At 56.2% G+C, this 18,445-nt stretch overlaps 1 protein-coding gene across 4 annotated transcripts in view; it reads right to left on the bottom strand.

Moving 5' to 3' along the window:
- Window positions 1-18,445, bottom strand: part of LOC119967483 (transient receptor potential cation channel subfamily A member 1-like) — a 645,844-nt gene that overhangs the window by 583,735 nt on the left and 43,664 nt on the right. The gene's annotated exons all lie outside the window — the stretch shown is intronic.

Raw genomic sequence — 18,445 nt, 5'->3', positions numbered from 1 at the left:
TCGTCCGACTGCCCAACACTGCGATTTTTGACTCCAGGCCGCCCCCTCCCTCCCACAGATTGATGTGTTGGGTATGCTGGGTCTGCGAGGACTGCGTTTACCATAGCAGTGAGAGAGACAGGCTTCCAACACTTGAAGAAATGCAACTCTATTTTATTGAACTCTTAACTACTAAACATACTTTAACTGTGGGTTGACACTATTCTGAGTTGACTGGAGACCTGAGGCTAACCTGACCAGACTATCCAACTACCACATGGTGGATGTTCTAGTTGTTGCTCACAGGCTCTGACTGTCTCAGAGGCTGCATCCCCAGAGGGAGGGAAAACTAGTGCCCTCTGGCTTTATAGTGGCCGTGTCCTGTCTGGTGATTGGCTGCTGTGTTCTGTGTGTTCATTGGTCATCCTGTGTGTCAATCAATGTCAATTTGTGCAACATCATATACTTGTGTGTATATTATGACATCTCCCCCCTTTTAAAAAATGTGTGTATATCAATAAATAGTGAGTGTGTGTATGAGCCTGACTATGTACAAAGTATGTGAACGTATTTACATGAGTAGGAGACTGACTATATGCAAAATATGTGAACGTATTTACATGGGAAGGTGTCTAGTGCAGATAGAGTGCACACAACAAATTAGGAAGAAACAATATGTACAGATGTGTAAACGAAGCATAAGGCAATGAAACATTCAGTCTATAAATTCAGTCTCTGTGGCAGGCGACAAATTCTGGTTGACCGCCTCAAGGGAGGATCAGGGACTTCCGGTTGCGGCTATGACCAGCTAAGTCGCACGTTTGGCTGCTCCTGCGAGGAAGGTGTTTTCGGGCCGATTGGAGGGCCCCTAACGGCGCTGGAACGACGATTCCCGGTGGGGGAAGGTTCCCAGAGGAGAACCCTGCAAAACTTATGGTCGTCACCCGAAGTGGGGCAGAAAAAAAAGCGGCAGCAGCTCCCCGAAAAAAGCGGGGGAAGAAACCCAAAATGGCGGCCGGCGGCGCACCCGAGGACTGGATGAAATGGGCGGAGGAGCAGCAGGCCGTTCTCCTGCGCTTCTTCACGGAGCTGAAAGTGGAGCTGCTGGAGTCGATGAACGCGACGACCACCAGGCTGATGGGAGCCCAGGCGACCCAAGAGGCGTCAATTCGGGAGCTGCAGCAGGAGATGGCTGTGAGGGAGGAGGAGGCCACGGTCCTCGTGGGAAAGGTGGAGGTGCACGAGGCACTCCACCTGAAATGGCAAAACCAACTGGAGGAGATGGATACCCGCATGAGGCGGAAAAACCTGAGGATCCTGGGACTGGCAGAAGGGCTGGAGGGGTCGGACCTCCCGAGGTATGTGGCAGAAATGCTGGGCTCACTGATGGGGGCAGGGGCCGTCCCTTCGCCCCTGGAACTGGAGGAGGCCTACAGAGTAATGGCCAGGAAGCCAAGAGCAAACGAACCCCCGAGGGCGGTGCTGGTTCGGTTCCAGCGACTCAGTGACCGGGAGAGGGTGCTGAGGTGGGCCAAGAGAGAGAGGAGCAGCAAATGGGAGAACTCGACGGTGAGGATCTACCAGGACTGGAGTGCGGAGGTGGCAAAGCGGCGGGCCCGGTTCAACCGGACGAAGGCGGTGCTGCATGCCAAGAGAATCAGATTCGGGATGCTGCAGCCAGCGCGCTTGTGGGTGACCTATAAGGACCAGCACCACTATTTCGAGTCCCCGGAGGAGGTGTGGGCCTTTGTCCAGGAAGAAAAGCTGGACTCGAACTAGAACCAGGGGATACTTGGCGGTCGTTGCCGCTCTGGTACTTTAAGCTGGACACGTGGCTTTCTTTTGGTTGGATTTTCACTTGGCTGTATTTTTGGACCCCTTTTTTTTCTCTCTACCAGTTTTTTTTTCTTTTTTCTGTTATTTATAATGTTATGTTGGGGGGGCGGGGTGGGGGGGGAGTGCCGGGGGTATGTGTTTCTTGTGGGGGTTTTTTTTATCGGTGTGGGATCGGGGACGGGGGTGGAACTGAAGATGGAGGGGTGGGGAGTGGCAGGGCGAAAGCGCGGGCTTTCCTCTGGTTTCCCGCGCGCGGGGCAGAGGAGGGAGGAGGGTGGGAGGAAGGGGCGTGGTCAGCAATGGCTCCCTTTCCCGCGCTGGAGCGGGGTCAAGGAGGGGTGGTAAGGGGGGGGGATGTCCCCCATGCCAGGAGGAGTCGGATTGTGGCAGGGGCAGCCAGGTCAGCGTAAACCAGCTGACTTACGGAAGTGCTATGGAGGGTGCATCGCGGCTAGGAAGGGTCCAAGCCTGGGGGGGAGGGGGGTGGGGGGGAGGGGGAGGGGGGAAGGGGGGGGCTACCGGGTTGCTGCTGAAAAGGCCAGGGAGGAGAAGTTGAGGACCGGAGGGGTGGGGGGAGGGCGCCATCGCCATGGGGAGCGGGTCAGAAGGGGAGGGCTGACTCGGGGCGAGCAGGTGACAGGATATGGCTAGTCGGCAGGGGAGAGGGGCGGGCTGCCCTTCGACCCGGCTGATCACTTGGAATGTGAGGGGGCTGAATGGGCCGTTCAAGAGAACGAGAGTAATCTCGCATTTGAAGGGACTGAAGGCGGATGTAGCAATGCTACATGAGACCCATTTGAAGGTGGCGGACCAGGTCCGCCTGAGAAGGGGGTGGGTGGGACAGGTGTTCCACTCAGGACTGGACGCAAAGAACCGGGGGGTGGCGATCCTGGTAGGGAAGAGGGTGTCGTTCGTGGCGGCGGAGGTGGTGGCGGATAAAGAGGGTAGATATGTCATGGTGAAGGGTAGGCTACAGGGGGAGAAAGTGGTGATGGTTAATGTGTATGCCCCGAATTGGGACAACGCTGGCTTCATGAGGCGCCTACTGGGCCTCATTCCGGACCTGGAGGCAGGGGGCCTGATCATGGGGGGGGACTTCAACACAGTGCTGGACCCCGTGCTGGACAGATCGAGTTCAAGGACGAGTAGGAGGCCGGCAGCGGCAGAAGTGTTAAAGGGGTTTATGGAGCAGATGGGAGGGGTAGATCCCTGGAGGTTTGGGAGGCCGAGGGCGAGGGAGTATTCCTTTTTCTCCCGTGTCCACAAAGTCTATTCTAGAATTGACTTCTTTGTATTGAGCAGGGGACTGATCCCGAAAGTACGGGAAGTGGAGTACTCGGCCATAGCGGTCTCAGACCATGCGCCACACTGGGTAGATTTGGAAATGGGGGAGGCGCGAGACCAGCATCCGCTGTGGCGCCTGGATGTGGGGTTGTTGGCGGATGAGGAGGTGTGTAAGAGGGTCCGGAAGAGCATTGAAAGATATCTGGACACTAATGACACGGGGGAGGTGCAGGTGGGGATGGTCTGGGAGGCCCTGAAGGCGGTGATCCGGGGGGAGCTGATCTCCATACCGGCACATAGGGAAAGGAGGGAGAGACAGGAGAGGGAGAGGCTGGTGGGGGAGCTTTTGGAAGTGGATAGGAGATATGCGGAGGCACCAGAGGAGGGGCTGTTGGGGGAACGGCGCAGTTTGCAGGCTAAGTTCGACCTGTTGACCACCAGAAAGGCAGAGACACAGTGGAGAAGGGCGCAGGGCGCGATTTATGAATATGGGGAGAAGGCGAGTAGGATGTTGGCGCATCAGCTCCGCAAGCGGGATGCGGCTAGAGAAATTGGGGGAGTGAGGGAGAGGGGTGGGAACGTAGTGCAGAAGGGGCCAGAAGTAAATGGGGTCTTCAGAGACTTCTACAAGGAGCTGTATCGGTCAGAGCCGCCGACGAGGGGAGGGGGGATGGAGGGCTTCTTGAACAAATTGAGGTTCCCCAAGGTCCAAGAGGAGCTGGTAGAGGGGCTGGGGGCGCCAATAGGGTTAGAGGAGCTAGTCAAGGGGATTGGGCATATGCAGACGGGGAAGGCGCCGGGGCCAGACGGGTTCCCGGTGGAATTTTACCAAAAATATGCGGATTTGGTGGGCCCTGTGCTGGTACGAGCCTTCAACGAGGCATGGGAGGGGGGGGCTCTGCCCCCGACAATGTCGCAGGCACTGATCTCTCTGATCTTGAAGCGGGACAAGGACCCCGTGCAGTGTGGGTCATATAGGCCTATCTCGCTCCTGAATGTGGACGCCAAGTTGCTGGCAAAGATCCTGGCTACCAGGATAGAGGATTGTGTGCCAGGGGTGATACACGAGGACCAGACGGGTTTTGTGAAAGGGCGGCAGCTTAATACGAACGTGCGGAGACTGCTAAACGTCATCATGATGCCGGCAGTGGAGGGTGAGGCGGAGATAGTGGTGGCATTGGACGCGGAGAAAGCATTTGATAGGGTGGAGTGGAAGTACCTGTGGAAGACGCTGGAACGGTTTGGATTTGGGGAGGGATTTATTAAATGGGTGAAGCTGCTCTATTCGGCCCCGACGGCAAGTGTAGTGACGAATGGTAGGAGATCAGAGTATTTTGGGCTCCACCGGGGGACCAGACAGGGGTGCCCCTTGTCCCCCCTGCTCTTCGCACTGGCAATTGAACCGTTGGCGATGGCACTGAGGGGCTCAGGGGGGTGGAGAGGGCTGACAAGGGGCGGGGAGGAGCACCGGGTATCGCTGTACGCGGACGACCTGCTGCTATACGTGGCAGACCCAGAAGGGGGAATGCCGGAGGTGATGGAACTGCTAGCAGAATTTGGGGACTTCTCGGGGTACAAGCTAAACTTGGGTAAGAGTGAGGTATTTGTGATACACCCAGGGGACCAGGAAGAGGGAATCGGGAGACTCCCGTTTAAGAGAGCAGGAAAGAGTTTTAGATATTTAGGGGTGCAGATGGCAAGGAACTGGGGGACTCTCCACAAGCTGAACTTCTCCAGGCTGGTGGAACAGATGGAGGAGGAATTTAAAAGGTGGGACATGGTGCCGCTGTCGCTGGCGGGCAGAGTGCAGTCCGTTAAAATGACGGTCCTCCCGAGGTTTTTGTTTTTATTTCAGTGCTTGCCCATCTTCCTCCCTAGGGCCTTCTTCAAAAAGGTGACGAGTAGCATCATGAGCTACGTGTGGACGCACGGCACCCCAAGGGTGAGGAGGGTCTTCTTGGAGCGGAGTAGGGATAGTGGAGGGCTGGCATTACCCAATCTTTCGGGGTATTACTGGGCGGCAAATGTATCGATGGTGCGCAAGTGGATGATGGAAGGGGAGGGGGCAGCTTGGAAACGAATGGAGAGGGCGTCCTGTGGCAACATAAGCCTGGGGGCCCTAGTAACGGCGCCATGGCCGCTCCCTCCCACGAGGTACACCACGAGCCCGGTGGTGGCGGCCACCCTCAAGATCTGGGGGCAGTGGAGGCGACACAGGGGGGAAGTGGGAGGTCTGATGGAGGCACCGTTAAGAGGGAACCATAGATTCATCCCGGGGAACATGGACGGGGGATTTCAGAGCTGGCACAGGGTGGGCATCAGGCAGCTGAAGGATCTGTTTGTAGATGGGAGGTTTGCGAGCCTGAGAGAGCTGGAGGAGAAATTCGGGCTCCCCCCGGGAAACATGTTTAGACATTTGCAGGTGAAGACATTTGCTAGACGCCAGGTGGAAGGGTTTCCCTTGCTCCCCAGTAGGGGGGCGAGTGATAGGGTGCTCTCGGGGGTCTGGGTCGGAGGGGGGAGGATATCGGACATCTACAAAGTAATGCAGGAGGCGGAGGAGGCATCAGTAGAGGAGCTGAAAGTCAAGTGGGAGGGGGAGCTGGGAGAACAGATAGAGGATGGGACATGGGCTGATGCCCTGGAGAGGGTTAATTCTTCCTCCTCGTGTGCGAGGCTTAGCCTCATTCAATTTAAGGTGCTACATAGAGCTCATATGACGGGGACAAGGATGAGTCGGTTCTTTGGGGGTGAGGACAGATGTGTCAGGTGTTCGGGAAGTCCAGCGAACCATGTCCATATGTTTTGGGAATGTCCGGCACTGGAGGAGTTCTGGAAGGGGGTGGCAAGGACGGTGTCGAGGGTGGTGGGATCCAGGGTCAAACCAGGATGGGGACTTGCGATCTTTGGGGTTGGGGTGGAGCCGGGGGTACAGGAGGCGAGAGAGGCCGGAGTACTGGCCTTTGCGTCCCTAGTTGCTCGAAGAAGGATACTAATACAGTGGAAGGACGCGAGGCCTCCAAGCGTGGAAACTTGGATTAATGACATGGCAAGCTTTATTCAGTTGGAAAGGGTTAAATTCGCCCTGAGAGGGTCGGTACAAGGGTTCTTCAGGCGGTGGCAGCCTTTCCTCGACTTTTTGGCTCAGAGATAGGGTACAGAGGTCGCAGCAGCAGCAACCCGGGGGGGAGGGGAGGGGGGGGGGGGAGGGGGGGGGTGGCAACAACGGTTGTGGTGGGTTATTTACGGTTGAAATGCGGGCAAATTTGCTCGCAGTTCATGTTTGATGTTGATTGTTGCTTTGTTTGTTTTTGGGGGAGGGGGGAGGGGGGGGGAGGGACAACGCGCGCGCGAGTTCGGGCGGGGGGGGGATATTTGTTAAGAGGGAATATTTTGTAATATTTTATAGTTAGTTGGGGTAAATATCTTCATGTAAAAAATTCTTTCAATAAAAATTATTTTTTAAAAAAAAGGGAGGATCAGGGGCCGCCTGCACTGGAATGGGTGGAGCTGCATCCAATGTAGAGGGTGGCAAAAGAAGCGGCAGATCGGTGACCTCTTGGAAGGGTGTGTCCTGAGGAACCAGCAGGTGAGGTGGGACATCACGTTCTGGTGGCGAGCGTGGAAGCAGCCGCAGTGCCCGTCTATTACGCCGGAGAAAAGAGCCATCATGCATGCGAACGAGAAATGATCTGGGGGCCACTTGCTTGACTACCACAGCTGTGGCAGACCAGCCACCATCAGGTAGCTGAACTCGAACTCGGTCAGCAGGGACGAGAGCAGGGAGATTTGTGGCGTGGGCATCATACGCCGACTTGCACTGGGCCCGAGACAGTTGCATTCTTTGCAGGACCGGAAAATTGTTAAGGTCCGGGATGTGGATTGCAGGCACCATCGTCCGTAGTGTGCGGTTCATTAGCAGCTGTGCTCGGGACAGGCCAGTGGACAAAGGAGTCGCCCTGTAGGCTAGCAGCGCCAGGTTAAAATCTGAACCCGAATCAGCCGCTTTACACAACAGTCGTTTGACAATGTGTACCCCCTTTTCAGCTTTCCCATTTGATTGGGAGTAGTGGGGGCTTGAAGTGGCGTGCGTGAAATTGTACTGTCGGGCAAAATCGTCCACTCCTGACTGAAGCACAGGCCATTATCAGTCATGACCGTCAGTGGAATGCCATGACGGGCAAAGGTCTCTTTGCACGCCCTGATGACTGTTGCTGATGTGAGGTCATGCAGTCTGACCACCTCGGGGTAGTTAGAAAAATAGTCCATGAGAAGGATGTAGTCCCGGCCTTTTGCATGAAAGAGATCAATGCCAACCTTGGTCCATGGGGACGACACCTGTGTGGTGGTATGGATATGAGCATTGCCATTGGTTCAGAGCACTGGCTTCCCATTGGCTCTGGCTGGTCATGTGCCTCTCGTCCGATTGGTTGGGACTAGTCATGTGACTGCTCTCCAATTGGTCGAGAGGCAAATAGGTCCCGCCTCCGAGGCGGGGTATAAGTACCCAGAGTTCCCGGCGGTCGGTCATTCTCTGTAGTCGACCACCGGGCTAACAACTAGCTGATTCAAGCCACAGTTCGGATCCTAAATGTGTCTTGAGTCGAATTGATGGTACATCAATTTAATCAGCTAGAATTTTGGAATGGAGCTTCGCATCAAGCCTGACTGCCTCCGCACCAGCCCGCATGCTGCAAATGCGTCTGCAATCTTTAAACACTGGCAGGCGTGTTTTAATAGCTACCTGACGACTGCAGCTGGCAAGCCCACCAAAGAGCAGAAACTCTACATCCTCCACTCATGCGTGGGCACATCGGTCTACGCAATGATTGAAGAAGAAGGCGATTTTGATGCGGCCATGGAGATTCTCAAAGGACACTTTCTCCGGCCGGTCAACGAAGTTTACGCACGGCATCTCCTGACGACCAGACAACAGTTCCCTGGTGAGTCCCTCGACGAGTTTTACCAGGCCCTCGCAGCTCTAGGGGGAACGTGCGCATGTCTCCAAGTTTTGGCGACGGAGCACATGGAACTTCAAATCAGAGACGCTTACGTTGCTGGCATGCAGTCTCCTTCTATCCGCCAACGATTGTTAGAAAAGAACACCCTCAGCCTAGCTGAGGCACGGACTCCGGCAACCTCACTGGAGGTTGCTGACCTGATCGCCCGCGCATACGCCCCCGGCCGCGCAGCAACCCCCTGGACTTCATACCCCCATCCTCCGTGGACCCCGACCCCCCCCCCCCCCCCCCCAAGCCTGCGCTGCGGGTCGCTCCGATAATCTAGCGGGGCCCCGTTGCTATTTCTGTGGCCTCGCAAAGCACCCCCGCCCGCGCTGCCCGGCCCGCTCTGCTCTGTGTAAGAGCTGCGGGAAAAAAGGCCTCTGCGCGGTGGTCTGCCAGACCAAGTCGGTCGCTGCTGTTCCGTGCAGCGACCGCGGATCGCACCCACCCGGCAGGGCCCCACGCCGCGCACCAACCTCTCCGGCCCGCCTCCCGGCTCCCGCAACGGCCCCATGGTCCTCCCGACCTGCGCCCCCAGCTGCCCCGACCGGCTCGCGGACACCGCTGACTCTGCCCCAGCCGCCACGAGGCTCACACTGGCGCCGCCATCTTGGGCCCCGGACACCATGTGCGGGCCATGGGCGCTGCCATCTTGGGGCCTCGGCTCCACGTCCGAGTCCTGGGCGCCGCCATCTTGGGACCCCGACCCCACGTGCGGGTCCTGGGCGCTGCCGTCTTGGATCAACTCGGAAAGCCCTGCAAGCGATTACTCTGCCACTGAGGAGGATCTGGAACTCTCACCACGACTGGCTTCCATCAAGCTCGACCAGTCGCAACCACGCTCGCTCGCCAGGACGACAACGACGGTGCAGCTCAACGGACACAAAACGAGGTGCCTGCTGGACTCCGGGAGCCCGTAAAGTTTTGTCCACCCCGACACGGAAGTCGTCCTCAGGATCCCCTCTCCCGACCTGGCTGGCGACCCCCGGGCCCATCCTGCTCCGGAAGCATGTGCGGGTGCACAAGTCCGACCCGTTGGTTGAGCGAGTCCAGTTACTCCACGCCAACACACAATATGCGTACGTGGAGTATCCCGACGGTCGGCAGGATACGGTCTCGCTCCGGGACCTGGCTCTCGCCGGCGTGCGGCCTTCTTCCCCTACGCCAACACCCCCCCTCCAACCCCAATTCCCCCCGGCGCCCCCACGACCCAGCACACATGCCCCCTCTCCCCCGATTACAGCGTCTCCACCACTGGCCCGGGGTACGGAGACATATCTACGACCGACGCTCCCGGAGGCAAGGATGACCATCGGCCCAACGTCACCGGCTCCACTGCGAAGGTCTTCCAGAACACCACGGGCACCCGACAGGCTGATCGTCTCCATCTAATGCGGCCATGGGACTTTTTTTGGACATTTCGTTTTATTCTGTTGTTATTAGTAGTTGTAGTATTGTTTTGCCATTTTTTTTTTCTTGGACATTTTTATGATTATTCAGTGTTAGTAGCAGTAGTATTGTTTTGCCACGAGCCAGTGGGCAGCTCACCCCTATCGATTTTCGCTGCTCATACCACCAGTCCTCGGACCCCCCCCCCCCCCCCCCCCCCCGCTCTCCCACTTACCACCCCCCTTCTTTCTCCACAAGGGGTGAATGTGGTGGTATGGATATGAGTACTGCCATTGGTGCAGAGCACTGGCTTCCCATTGGCTCTGGCTGGTCATGTGCCTCTCGTCCGATTGATTGGGACTAGTCATGTGACTGCTCTCCAATTAGTCAAGAGGCAAGTAGGCCACGCCTCCGAGGCGGGGTATAAGTACCCAGAGTTCCCGGCGGTCGGTCATTCTCTGTGGTCGACCACCGGGCTAACAAATAGCTGATTAAAGCCACAGTTCGGATCCTAAATGTGTCTTGAGTCGAATTGATGGTACATCAACCTGTTCATGCAGCTGCAGTCTCTTTCGGCTGAGCCGGCTGGAACCGTTGGCAAGTTGGACAATTGAGGACAGTGTTGGCAATGTCCTGATTGATGCCAGGCCAATATACTGCCTCTCGGGCCCGCCGGCGACACTTTTCGACCCCCAGGTGACCCTTGTGGAGTTGGCTGAGGACGAGCTCTCGCATACTCTGTGGTATTACTATCCTGTCCAGTTTCATTAGTATGCCATCGACCACTGCCAGATCGTCTTTTATATTACAGAACCATGGGCACTGGCCCTTTTGCCATCCATCTGTGACCCTTTCGTCAGTGGCCGGAAAATTGGATGCGCAGAACTCAACATGGGCGTTGATCTAGCAGACGAAGTCCGACTGCTCGCACGGCGCGGTGATGGAGCGCGAGAGTGCATCGGCTACAATGAGCTCCTTGCCCGGGGTGTAGACCAGGTTGAAATCATAGCATCAGAGTTTGAGGAGGATACGTTGCAGGTGTGGCGTCATATCGTTGAGGTCCTTCTGAATGATGTGAACCAGTGGCCTGTGGTCTGTTTCGACTGTAAACTTGGGGAGTCCATACACGTAATCATGGAATTTGTCAATCCCCGTGAGGAGGCCCAGGCACTCTTTCTCGATTTGAGCACAGCGCTGCTCAGTAGGTGTCATGGCTCTAGATGCATATGCGATTGGGGCCCAGGAGGATTCGTCGCGCTGGAGGATTACTGCCCCAATGCCAGACTGTCTCACGTCAGTGGAGATCTTCGTCTCCTTGGCAGGGTCGAAAAACGCCAGTACCGGGGCCTTGGTGAGTTTCGCCCTGAGCTCACGCCACTCTCGCTCGTGAGCGGGGAGCCACTGGAAGTTGGTGGGTTTTTTTACAAGATTGCGGAGGGCTGTGGTGTGAGATGCAAGGTTGGGGATAAACTTCCCAAGGAAGTTGACCATCCCTAGGAAGCGGAGGACCGCCTTCTTGTCCTCCGGTGTCTTCACGGCATTGATCGCCGACACATTATCTGCATCTGGCTGCACACCGAACTGCAAAATATGGTCGCCGAGGAACTTTATTTCTGCTTGATCGAACGAGCATTTGGCTCTGTTGAGTCGGAGGCCACGCTCATGGATCCTCTGGAACACTCGCTTGAGGCGATCAATGTGTTCCTGCGGAGTCGTGGACCAGACAATGATGTAATCGACGTACACTCGCACCCCCTCGATGCCCTCCATCATTTGCTCCATTATTCGGTGGAACACCTCTGAGGCCGAGATGATGCCAAAGGGCATCCGGTTGTAACAACAACGACCAAACGGGTGTTAAGTGTGCAGAGCTTTCGACTGGATGCGTCCAGTTGTGTCTGCCAAAACCCCTTGGAGGCATCCAGCTTCGTGAAAAACTTGGCGTGAGCCATTTCGCTGGTGAGCTCTTCGCGCTTAGGGATAGGGTAGTGTTCCCTCATGATGTTACGGTTCAAATCTTTGGGGTCGATATAAATGCGCAGTTCCCCTGATGGTTTTTTGACACAAACCATGGAGCTAACCCAGTCCGTGGGTTCCGTGACCTTAGAAATGACGCCCTGGTCCTGGAGGTCTTGCAGCTGCTGCTTGAGGCGGTCCTTAAGGGATGCCAGCACCGACGGGGTGCATGAACCACAGGTGTGGCATTCAGTTTCAGAAGAATCTTGTATGTGTAGGGGAGTGTGCCCATACCCTTGAAGATGCTGTGGTATCGTGCAATTATGTCATTTAATTGGATTTGGAAGTTGGCATCTGGCGAGTCTGATGCCTCAGCAGGCGACATGGAGTGAACCCGCTGCACAAGATTCAGGATTTTGCGGGCCTGAGCCGGTACCGAGCAAGGAAGTTTTGTTGGACCCTACAATTTCGAAACGCAGGGTGGCTCTTGAAGAACGATGAGATACCACAAGCTGGCATGAGCCACTGGCAGCAATGGCATTGCCATTGTAGTCGAGAAGCTGGCAGGCCGATGGAAGAATGTTCGGGTTGACGTGGATGGTATCCAGGTCAGACTGCGAAATGAGGTTAGCTGAAGCGCCAGTGTCCAGCCTGAAGCGTATGCGCGATTTGTTGACCTTAAGGGTGGCACACCATTCGTCGTCATGATCAATGCTCATCACTGAGAGTGGTTTAGCCTTTTTTGCGGAAAGCATTGTATGCTTGGTGATGATGCCCACCCGGAATGGGAATGTGAGATCCTTGGTGTCAGGATCTGGAACCATGTCGGAGTCGGAGTCTGCAACGAGTTGCTGCACTGACCGACATTCCTGCGCTGCTGCTGGGACCGATGTGTGGTGGGCAGTTGAGCAGACCTGCACAGGGCTGCATAGTGGCCAAACTTGCCACACTGGAGACAGCGTCGAGATTTCACGGGACATTGCCGTTTTAAGTGGGCGGAGCCACAGTTGTTGCACGTCATGACGCCGACATCAGGACGCTCCGTGCGCCACCGCGCATGCGCGGTGCAGTCGAACGATATGTGCACCTGCGCAGTTCGGTCCTTGGCCTCGCCATTCCCTCGGTCGTTGCACGCATGCGCAGGGGCTCCGGAAAAGCGCACAAAATGGCTGCCCTCATCCAGACTCAGGCCCTGGGAGCTGTTTTACAGCCTGCACCCACTCCGCATCGTGGGGGCCTTGCCGCACCGTCTCTGCCGCCTTGATATGGGAATAGCGGTTATTGGCGTGCTCATGTAGGACGCAGGTCTCGATGGCGCTGGTGAAGGTGAGCTGCTTTACTTTAAGGAGCTGCTGGCGAAGGGGATCGGAGTGTATCCCTAAAACGATCTGGTCGCAGATCATGGAGTCGGAAGTGGAGCCGTAGTTGCAGGATTGCGCGAGGATACGGAGATGGGTTAAGAGGGACTGAAAAGGTTCATCCTTACCCTGAAGCCTCTGCTGGAATACATAGCGTTCAAAACTCTCGTTGACTTCGATGTCACAGTGGCTGTCAAACTTCAGCAGGACTGTTTTGAACTTTGTCTTGTCCTCACCTTCAGCAAAGGTGAGGGAGTTAAAAATGTGGATAGCATGGTCCCCGGCTGTAGAGAGGAAGAGAGCAATCTTTCTGGCATCCGATGCGGCTTCGAGGTCGGTGGCTTCAAGATACAGCTGAAACTTCTGCTTAAAAATCTTCCAGTTCGCACCGAGGTTGCCGGCGATGCAGAGCGGCGGGGGAGGGCGGACGCTGTCCATGTTACCGGATGGCTGATCACTGGTCAAAGGCAGGCTATCTCAAGTTAGGTCCGTCAAACTCTAACATGACTCACTGGTACCATGATGTGTTGGGTATGCTGGGTTTCCAACACTTGAAGAAATGAACTCTATTTTATTGAACTCTTAACTACTAAACATACTTTAACTGTGGGTTGACACTATGCTGAGTTGACTGGAGACCTGAGGCTAACCTGACCAGACTATCTAACTACCACATGGTGGATGTTCTAGTTGTTGCTCACAGGCTCTGATTGTCTCAGAGGCTGCATCCCCAGAGGGCGGGAAAACTAGTGCCCAATGGCTTTATAGTGGCCGTGTCCTGTCTGGTGATTGGCTGCTGTGTTCTGTGTGTTCATTGGTCATCCTGTGTGTCAATCAATGTCTGTCTGTGCACCATCATATACTTGTGTGTACATTATGACACAGATGTCAGCCCACAACCCCTGGAGACCGGTGAGGGACCACCGGACCTGTGGCCCCTCACCACAGCAGAGCAGCAGGCACATGATCTGCTCGATGGGCCCAGGGAGAGGTCAGTTACCGAGACGGAGGTCAACAGTGGGCATGCAAGGGAGACGCTGTTGAGTTGCAGTTCCCCATGACATCTGTGTCGTCACCCCCACCCTAACTCCACCACCATCAACCCCACACGACCCCCCTCCACTGACACCCCCTACACCCTCTTCCATCACCAGCACTCCACCACCAACTCCACAGCACCCCCCTCCCCCATCCTCCACCTAGGCATACAGTTAGGGCCCGTAAGGCCAGAAAGGTAGAAACCAATTCGGTTGACATGGATGCAGCTCATCGGATAGTGATAAGGGCTAGGGCACAAACCTGTATATATATGTTCACAATAAACACACGTTTACGACATTATAACCTGCCTCGATGCTCTGTCAGAGGGTTGTGAGGGATGGGCCTGCCTGGGCTGACCGCAAAGGGGATGCTAGGGAGATGGGAGGATATTGGGGGTGGGCATGTCCCAGGGACCCCAGTTCAGCCAGCACTCACTGTTCCGGTGTCCTACCCCATCATCACCCCGCCCTTCCACAGGTTCAACGGGGCTGTGTGACGGAATGGCTACCTTGCATACAGGGATCGCCTAGGTGGATGGTGGAAAGTGCTACCATGGGCAGACGTCAGACATTGTCAAGCGGTGAGGAGCACCAGAGCTCATCCGAGAGCGGGTCGTCATCATCCTCCATTCCATGGAACAGACCTACTGTTACTGCCAACCCAGGGCTGGCACCCCATAGTGAGGCAGGTAGGCAGGCAGAGGGGATTGCAAGGGGAGCAGTGGGGGGGAGGTGACACAAGGAGGGTGTACATTGGAGTGGATGGGATGTCCGTGGCCACTGGCTGGGCCCCCGAGTCGGTGAAACTGGAGGTGATTAGAGCGCCCCATGTGTGCCGGCGCACATGGGGCAAAATTCTCCGACCCCCCCGCAGGGTCGGAGAATCGCCCGGGGCCGGAGTAAATCCCGCCCCGCCATGGCCGGAATTCTCCGCCACCCGGGAATTGGTGGAGGCGGGAATCACGCCCCGCCGATCGGCGTGCCCTCCGCACCGATCGGCGAGCCCCATGTGGCGATTCTCCGGCCCGCGATGGGCCGAATTCCTGCCACTGAGAGGCCTCTCCCGCCGCCGTGGTTTCAACCACCTCTGGTGGCGGCGGGATTGACGCCGCGAACGGGCCCCGGGGTCCTGCCGATCGGACTCAGGGGGGTACCCCCACGGTGGCCTGGCCCGCAATCGGCGGGCGGGCCAGTGCCGTCGGGGCACTCTTTTTCTTCCACCGTCGCCACGGCCTCCACCATGGCGGAGGGGGAAGAGAACCCTCCTACCACGCATGCGCCGGTGGTGACGTCAGCGGCCGCTGACGCACCGGTGCATGCGCGAACCGGTGAAGGCCTTTCGGCTAGCCCCGATGCCGGGCGGTGGGCGTCAAAGGCCGTTGGCGCCGGTTTTGGCGCCAGACGGCGTGGCGCCAACCACTCCATCGCGGGCCTAGCCCCCAAAGGTGCGGAGAATTAAGCACCTTTGGGGAGGCCCGAGGCCGGAGTGGTTTGCGCCACTCCGCTATGCCGGGACCCCCCGCCCCGCCGGGTAGAGGAGAATCCCGCCCATGTTGTGTGACCTCCTGTGTCTGCCCGGGTCTCATGAACTGCCCATCCTTGCCCTTCTCCACAGCCTCCTCGTACGTCAAGGCCTGGCATTCATCCTCCTTCTGCAGCACATCGCCCTTCTGCTGCATGATATTGTGGAGGACGCAGCAGGGCACCACAATGTGGGAGACTCTGCTAGCATTATATTGGAGGACCCCCCCAGAGCAGTCCTCCAATATAATGCTAGCAGAGTCTCCCACATTGTGGTGCCCTGCTGCGTCCTCCACAATATCATGCAGCAGAAGGGCGATGTGCTGCAGAAAGACATGAACCGCATCTTCAGGATGCCGAAGCACTGCCCGATCACGTCCCTGGTCACGGGATGCAGGTCGCTGTCAAGGGTCTCCACGTTGGTCTGTGCCTTTCGGATAAGTGCCTTACAGCAGTCACGGCCACAGCAGATAACCCCTGTCGCTCAGGAGCGAACCTCTCACCCAGGGGTGTACCTCAAAGAAGTCAGGAACCGTCAAGTGTGCCAGGATGAAGGCATTGTGCACGCTGCCCAGGTATCAGGCGCAGATGTGCATCTCATGGTTACACACCAGCTGCACGTTCATTGAGTGGAACCCCTTTCAGTTTGTGAAGACCACCTGTCATGGGCCGGTGCCCGTAGAGCGACATGCACCCCGTCAATCAGCCCCTGGACCTGGGGTATCTCGATGATGATGGCAAATCCCGCTACTCGGGCATCCCGATAGGCTCGGTCCACATTGAATTTGATGTATTGCGTCGACCGGACATATAGGACCTCCATGATGGTGCAAATGCACCTGTGCACCAAGATCTGTGAGATTCCAGACAGGCCCCCACTCTGCACTGGAAGGACATGGTGGCGTAAATGCTCAGTGCAACTGTCACCTTGACAGCCACCGGTGGTGGCTGTCCTCCCCCATACCCTCGCGGTGCCTGGTGCACCATGATCTGGCAGATATGTGGCATTGACTCCCTGCTCAGCCGGAGTCTTCAACGACATGCCCATCTGACAGGTCCTCGAATGACAGGCTCTGCCTGTACACTCGAGGCCTCACGGGGAGCCTACTTCCCACCTTTTGCTCAGCATGTTGGGAGGCCAGCTCTCCAACCTCACCGGCTGCCTACTGTTCTTCTGAGACAGGCTACACCGCTACAGGATCCCACTTGAGCAGTTCCAACTCGTACAGCCTCAGTGCAGCCCCCAGGACTGTGGCGACCAGGATGAAGGTCACGATTCCTGGTTGTATTTCAAGGTCCATTATCTGCAGGGGGTGAAAGTTAGACTGTTAGCATGGTGCATACCCTTGTGCCCAAACAGATCCACCAGGCTACATGGTGGCCCTGGTCTGCACTGCAGAACCTGCCACCGTGCCCCCCCCCCCCCCCCAACCCCTCACAAACCCAGCCGTTTCCCCCTGGCACTCTGCCCTCCACATCCCTGGCCCCATTGGTGTCCAGCACCTTGGGAGCCTCTGGTCCTGGCGCCAGTCCCTGCTGCCAGTGGTATCGGAGGCTAGCACTACCCATGCCAGCAAACGTTCCAAGCCCCCATCCAGTGCCCTCCCTCAAGGACCACTGTGAGCATTGCCCTCAGGTGGACGGGTGGTGGCGGGTTGGGAGGGGGAAAATTATTGGATGGAGGGTCCTGCCCAGTATCTTTCTTCATTGGTTGTATTAAAAATTATGGTGCCCCTCTCAGCAACTTGTGTTTATAAGCTAGAACACTGAATCTAATGTTTTGCAGGACAGGAAGCCAATAAGTTTGGGAACACGGAAGTAATAAGACAGTGGGGCTAACAGCAGGATAGATGTATTATAAGAGAGCTATACAAATTGGAATTTATTAACGGTGGCATTTTTTTTCTTAAGTGTTGTCTTAGGTGGGAAAAGCGGAGGGCAGCCAGTCAGCTGCCTTGCCAGGTTTTCCCGCTGTATTTTTAAACACTTAGAAAATAAATAGAAGGGGCAGGTCCCACAATGTAGTGCTGGTGGGGCATTGTTGTGGTCCTGCCCAGGCATAGCCTCTCCATTCTGGGGGCTGTACTTACCTGTGCATTCCCGGCAGGCTCTGTTCTCTATTTGTCAAGACCTAGGTTCATGTTGGTGGTGGGAGTGGGAATTCCCTACATGTTTGAAACAACATGTGAAACAACAGCTAGTGTTTGAAACAAACATGTTGGACTTTAACCTGGTGTTGTAAGACTTCTTACTGTGCTCACCCCAGTCCAACGCCGGCATCTCCACATCATGGCTTCATGGAACAGATGGGGGCAGTGGAACCCTGGAAGTTCACCCAAGGGAGAGGAAGTTCTACTTCATCTCCCAGGTGCACAGGGTCTACACTAGGATTGATGTCTTCATACTGGGGAAAGTGGTATTTCCAGGGATAATGGATAGCAATCTCTGACCACGTTCCACACAATGTGGATGTGAGGTTGCAGACGGGCCAGACACAAAGCCCCCCCCACTGCTCCCCTCCATGGAGGCTGGACACAGCCCTCCTCACCGATAACGCATTCTGCAAACGGATATCACAAACCATCAACAAGTACATAAACAGCAACCAAAATGGGGAACTCTCATCCTCCACATTCTGGGAGACACTGAAGGGAAGATATTATTGCACACAAGGCTCGCAAGGATAGGAAGAAGGCAGCTCGGCAACAGCTGGACGGCTTCACACTGGACGTGGATCAACAGTACTCCATGGCCCTGACCATGCAACTTCTGCTGGAGAAGAAAAGCTACAAATGGACAGCATTGCCAGACATGGGGGCCTTCTATTAGCACGGAGACGAAGCCAGCTGCCTGTTGGCAGCCAGCTACGAGGGAAATAGCCACGGTAAGGGACAGGGTGGGGGAAACCAGTCAGTGTCAGAACAGATCAACGAAGCCTTCGCAACCTTTTACAGAGAACTGTACACCTCCGAACCACCGGATAGGGACACGAAGATGAAGCAGCTCCTCGGCGGCCAAGACATGTCGGTCGTGGGGGAAGAAAGGAGATGGGGCCTGGAAGCACCATTAGACCTGAGGG

The sequence above is a fragment of the Scyliorhinus canicula genome, chromosome 1, assembly GCF_902713615.1.
Source record: "Scyliorhinus canicula chromosome 1, sScyCan1.1, whole genome shotgun sequence".
Classification (NCBI taxonomy): domain Eukaryota; kingdom Metazoa; phylum Chordata; class Chondrichthyes; order Carcharhiniformes; family Scyliorhinidae; genus Scyliorhinus; species Scyliorhinus canicula.
The sequence above is the reverse complement of the archived record's forward strand: the minus strand, read 5'-3'. Positions and strand labels throughout refer to the sequence as shown.